A 7,021-nucleotide genomic window follows, 5' to 3' on the forward strand; every position below is an offset into this window, starting at 1 on the left:
TACAAGCTATCTAAGGATGGTACTATAGAACGCCACCTCAAGGTAGGCCTAGTGGCTCCATCTCTTGGTCAGGCCGGAAACTTATCAATCCACCCTCGTATTATGAAGTGTTTTTGTATCATGAATATCTAAAACGTTGTTCACATATGTACTAGGAAATTATTTAATATCTTAATGCAGGCCTTTCCAGAGAGGGGCGTTCCACTCAAACACCACATGTTTTAGACACGAGAATCGTCATAACAGCACTCTTACGTATAGGGCAAAATCTTCCGAACATGGCGTGCCAACCGCAGTTAAAAAAAATATGGCCACCTCCATTGTTTTGTTTTGACACGTCCCTTGAACAAATAAATAATTAATAATCAGACAGAATTTTGTGAAATGTTTGTGGAATTAAAAATTATTCGCCATGGAACAGGTAGGTAGTATGTTTATGAAAATATCAAATTACTTTTACCAACACTATGCCTTCACAACGAAAACAATAAATATACAACTTACACCACTCTGAAAGTCTTGTAGACCACACACTTGAAACTACACTTATTGGAAACTTTCGATGTGATACAGCGAGTTTTAATTTTAATTTCCTAGTTTTTGTTCACAAAATATTAATTGTTCAATCATTATTTATTTACATTTGACTCGCGTTCACATCGGCGGCCATATTTTTTCTGAATGCGGTTGGCACGCCACGCTCGGGAAGTTTTAAACTATATGTAAGTGTGATTTTGCACATGCGTGTGTGCGTACTTCTAAAAACAGAAAAGTGTTAATTTTCAGTTCCACTATTTTGGTCTCCTTGTATCTATTCTCCATGATCCACTTGCTGCCGCAAAGGCTTAGCGGTTGTTCGTGGCGTGTGCCACGTGACAAGATTGCAGAATTCAGTACCGCATATAAGTTTTGAAGTAGGTGCTTTAGGGCTACTAATATGAAATACAATACTTTTATTTTATTGCTGTAAATGTAAGGTGCCATTCCAACAAAAGAGAAATTTTTACTGATACCCTGAGCTTGACAAATTATATCATTTTTCGACAGCAATATGATTTCATCAATATTGCAGCACTTTCAAAATATGAATGGTTGATATATGATTACATTTTACTTTGCAATAATAAAAAAGGAAATATATAACCGTCATAACTTTCAATAGGTATGTTGCAAGATCCTGATTTCAAATAATTTCGGCAATTTCTTTGTCAAGTGTGAGCTAATGTTTAAAAATTTTGAAAACATTTTCCTATAATATTTATAAAAGTTTATACATTGAATGTTAATTTATTTCCATACAATAATATAGTGTAGAGAATGTAATTGTCTCATTTGATTATAATTATAGGAGAATTAAATAGTTTAATAAAAAAGGCCTTAATATTATCTGTTCAAATAAAGTTGTAATTTTACATAAAACTATTGGCTTCGAAGATTCATTTCCAACTTTATTCAAAAAAAATATTATGTACTTTCCCTATTTGTAAGACTTTTGTATTATTTACTGCTCATATTTTAATTGCTTAAATTTTAAATTACTAGAGACTTCCGTTCCATTTCAGAAACTGACCACCATAGAAGCTGAGTAGAGAGACCGGTGGTAGAACTCAAAACATGTGGTGATTAAGTCGAACTCCCCTCTCTAGACAGGGCTGTCTTAATGCAGTTGGGGGCAAATGATAAAAACAGGACAAGCGTTTAGAATATGAACAAACCTATTTTTTTCTGATAGGAGGTCAAATGGATTATCTTATGACTGAACAATTAGATGAACGCGCCATGTAAGTAATATGCTAAAAAATAACCTATTTTTTGTTGAAAATTCAAAAACTTTTGGTTAAGCATTCTCTTAGCTACTCTAGTTGTGTTGAAAGAAAATGTGACTAATGTGGTTCCAGATTTTTCTAAGCGGTTACACACACACAAACACACACATATATATATATATATATATATCGAGATTTTAAAGACTTCAAATTGATTTAAAAAATTTCAAAGGATCTTATGGTATGCCTATGAATATAATTTTATTAGAATCCATTTCTGAAGTTGGAATGTGATATCACAGTATATTACATCACATATTGATTATTGAAAAGTTTCTATAGAGATTGAGACGCACTAGGGATGCATTACAGTTATCTCAAGCCCAAAAATAAGCACTGTTAACTGAAGGCAATTTTCAGAAGAAGAAAAAATGTAATGCTTAAATTGTTCATTCTTCAATAATTAGTACTATGAGTATGTATTTCTTGCACTTTTCATTTAATCAGGAAGTTTTAGAACAAATTTTACTTTTAAAAGTATTTCCATGACACCCACAAGTCTCTTTGCTATGTTGTTCCATAAAATCAGTTTGTAAGGAATTATCACGTTGTTATTTTTGTAAGCTGCACTGTGAAAAATGTTTGGAATCCTATAAAACTTCAACAAGACTTCTGCAATACAAGCGTAAGGTAAAATTGCAAACATGGCACTGGAGTGTCGAAATTGCAATTCATATATTGTAAATGTTGTGAATCGTGAAGTCACTGTCCATCATTGCAATATTAGTATTAGAACGTTTCTAAGCAAAAAATTCTGCACAAGGAAATCACAGAGTTAATGGAATTCAAAGAATTCACGGAATTCCCCGGATTCAAGGAATTTCCGGAATTCATGAAATTAGTGAAATTTACGGAATTTATGGCATTCACGGAAATCATGGAATTCATGGAAATGAAGGAATTCACGAAATGTGTGGAATTTACAAAATTCACGATATTCAAGGAATTTAAGGAATTTATCAAATTTACGAAAATCGCATAATTCATGGAATTCAAGGAATTAATGAAAATCACGGAATTTGTCGAATTCAAGCTATTCATAGAATTCGTGAAAATTCGTCAAATTCAAGGAATTCGTTAAAATGAGGGAATTCAGAGATTTCACGGAATTCATGGAAACTACTAAATTCATGAATTTCACGGAATTAATGGAAATGAAGGAATTCACAAAATTCATGGAATTAGCAGAATTAACGAAATTCATGGAATTCAAAGGATTTACAGAATTCGATGAATTCGCGGCATTTATGGAATTCAAGGAACTGTTAATATTCTTGATTCCTAAATATTCCATGAATTGCGTAATTTTATTGAATTGTATTAAATCATTGAATTTGATGATTTCCTTGAAATTCATTAGCTCATTGAACTTGATTATTGCCTTGAATTTCGTAAATTCCATGAATTCCACGATTTCCTTGATTTTCCTAAATTAGTTGAATTCTGTGAATTCCATGAATTTCAATAATTCAATATATTTCATTAATTCGATAAATTCCATGAATTAGACGAATTCCATTAATTTCATGAATTCCATGCATACTATGAATTCATGAACTCCGTGAGTTTTAGCATTTCCGTGAAATCCATTAATTCCATGAATTTCGTCAATTACGTTAATTTCGTGTACTCTATAAATTCCGCGATTTCCGTGAATTCCAAAAATTCCCTGAATTCTGTGAATTTTCTGAATTCCGTGAATTTCATCATTTTCGTGAAATCCAATAATTTCGTGAATTACGTAATTTTCGTGAATTCCATAAATTCAATGAATTTCGCGAATTTGTAAATTCCATGAATTTCTGGATTTCGGTAAATTCCTTGAATTCGTTGAATTCCATGAATTCTGTGAATTTCCGCTGTAAGAAATAAGGATTGCATCCTCTAGATTGCGAATTCGAAACTTTTTATAAGAGATAATCTTACATTTTTTGTTTGAAAAATTTCGAATCGTTTTGAAGATATTAAAGAAAAACTGTATTTGACGGTAATCTTTAAGTGTGGTTTTCGCCGCTTAAATCGACGAATTAGCAGGTTCTACAATAAATGTCTTGTTATTTTATGCAACACAAATATTGCAGAATCAATTAAATCGGTGAGGCACACCTCATGTACTATCCTTGTAAGAGAAAGGGCAAATGTTAAACTGTAAATAACTATGGTTAATTACCAAATCTTAGCCTCAATTTATTTTTACGTTTCGCCTTCAGTTCTCTGCCAGAACTAGTCATAATCTGAATCATATTTCGTCAAATAAATATTTTCTTCAGATAGTGAAGTGATATTAATAAATCTTACACAAATTAGAAACTCACACGTTTCGGTTTACTTTCGGCAGACAAAAGTACAATTTTGTTTCAAAGAGCATAGATTCATGTGTGCGTTCTCATTAAAAAAAATCTGGAATATTCCATAACCGAAAAACGGAATACACTTCTTACTTTAAGAATTATGAGCCTTTCAAACCAGTTTTATAAAAATCTACATTCTATATGTTATCTTGGCGTTTCAGCATGACAAATTACATTCTGAATTGATACAATAAAGCAATAATTTTTGTATAAAACGAAAAAGTGTTTCAAATTAACAAAAAGTACTATCGTTAAATCAATTCTTCTATTCTATCAAACTGTAGCACATGGGAAGTGTACGCCATTGTACGGGCAACATGCAGATTTGTAAGTGTTTTATTTGTTATCGTTTGTTTTATTTGTCATTATATTTATGCACGGTATTAGATACTGATAAGATCTGCGTCGTTGAACAGCAATTACAAATGTACCATATGTGTTCCATCCGTACAGATTTTCAGAAATTAAAAATTTACCATCTAGATTACCACTGATTAAATTGAGACTGTATTTGTGGTTTTCTTCTGACAAGCTTAATGAAAGTTTGACAGAAAACAGCAAATGAGATCAAATGTATACTAAATTGCTCAAGTATGAATGCATACAACTTTAAGCACTTTACTTACAATCAGATATATTATTATTATATTATTATACTTACCAATAGAATTGAGAATCACCGCTAAGGATAAGATTGAAGTAAAAACAAGCGTCATCTTTTTTAGTCAGACAAAAAATTGTATAATGTTTCACCCAAGAATTTTATTCACAATGAAATAAAGAATATTCTGGTGCTTCATTGGATTATATAAAACATGCTTCCTTTAGTTGTTATCTTATATCTTATAAACGTCACGCTTGTCGACCCTAAATATTTACATTTAATTCTTATCAGTTTAAAAAATAAGAATACCGCTGCGCAGCACTGTGTGTATATTAGGCCTTAGAGTTTTCCGAAATTTTATTCTGATTAAATTTTCACAACTTGATATTTCGACAATTCTTGCGAATTTGTTGTGTTAACTGTTCTTACACGTAAACAATAAAATAAAATTTTAAGTTTGAAATAAACAAATTTTTCTGGATTGTTTCATGCAAAGAAATGTTTTCCGTGGTGTTTTGAACGTTTTGAAATGAAAAAATTAAAAATCCAACATTCCTAAATCATGAAAACATTTTTTTCCGAAAAAGAAAAATCATTAAATGTTTCTTTGGCTCCAGCCAGCCTCGTGGCACTCTAAAACGAAAGTGAGGGAAATGTTAAACACGGCCGAGGGTGGCACTGGCTGTACTTTTAGGCCCAAAATTATTCAAATGCATGGGTAAAGTGTCATAAGTGTGAAATTTTGTGCATTTCAACCGATAAAAACGAACTTTTAAAATTTTTTTTTGCTTTATGATCAAATTTTGACGCTTTTACACTACAAATGTATCAAGCTTTTTTTGTGATAAACGGGATAAAATCCATTTCAAATTAGTCAGGTTCTACCCTTGAAATTGCAGAATCTCTCAGGCAAGAAATATGTTGCTTTTTAGAGGAAATTAGGCGATATTCATTTTTGTGATTAAAAAAAAAAAGTTCTACGGGCTTATGCGTGTTTGAATTTTTGGTTTTCAAAAAAAAACCTAATTTTTTCTTTAAACTTAAATCACTTTTGACCTGATTAAGATATTTCATTTTTTTCTCCAGATTTTATCAAGAAACCCACACTTATATTTTGTTGCCAATTTTTTGTTCAAATTGTACTATCATGAGGGAAATAATTTTTCATTAATGATATCTTCCACGATTTTCAAAAAAATACAAAAATTCAATTTTTATAAGCAAAACAATTCTCTTGATCTCAAGAATGGTTGAATTAAAATTCTAAAATGTCTTTATTGATTTCAACTTCCATGACTAGAGTGCAAAACTACGTTTCTGCTGTGGCACTTATTTTTCTTACTACAAACGATTTAAAAAATTGATTTAAAAAATGGTGCCGTCCATCCAGGTATTACAAAAATGTTACATGTGGAAGATGAAAATTGCGATAAAGGTGATATTAAAATTGCTGACATGGCCAAAACTGCTGAAAACGATTGGGCTCCTCATATTTTATAGTTTTATAAATCTCTTTTACAAATTTTTGTTTATATAAACAAGATTTGTGTAAAGCATTTTGGCTTTGAAGGGTATTCTTACGGAGCATCCGATATTCGGAAATAATGAATTTGTGATTGGAAAGATACATATATTTATCTAAATTGTTTTTCACCCTTTTCGACTAATATTTATAAAACGATTTATTAAAGTTATTATGTAAAAAATTTTAAACAGTTTATTCACTTTGAAAATAATTTACAAAAAACTTGGCACTATAAGAAAATTTCAAAATTTTAAGGAGATAATAAGTAAAAATATGCAATTAAAAAAAATTTTCAACGCAAATTATTCGTAACACAAATTTTCAATAATATTAATAAAATAATTCATTGAAGGTGTTATCGAAAAAATTCTTCAATTTTTTAAATTTCTTATGATTATTTTTGAAGTTTGCAATCTTTTTTGTTTAGTGTGAAACTAATTAAAAAATTAGTGTTATACAGTGAAAAGAAATTTTCATTTAATCGAAAGATAGTAAGTAAATTATGCAATTAAAATTCTTTTTTAAAGAAAATTATTTGTAACATAAATTTTCAGAAATATTAATAAAATAATATATTAAAGTTGATATAAGAAATTTTTGAACTGTTTGAATTAATTACCATTGTTGTTAAAGGTAGTAATATTTATTGTTCACTTTGAAAAAATTGACAAAAATGGTTGAACTAAAAAAAAAAAATGTTAAATTTCAGAAATAT

The sequence above is a fragment of the Belonocnema kinseyi genome, chromosome 2 (genome assembly GCF_010883055.1).
Source record: "Belonocnema kinseyi isolate 2016_QV_RU_SX_M_011 chromosome 2, B_treatae_v1, whole genome shotgun sequence".
Taxonomy (NCBI): domain Eukaryota; kingdom Metazoa; phylum Arthropoda; class Insecta; order Hymenoptera; family Cynipidae; genus Belonocnema; species Belonocnema kinseyi.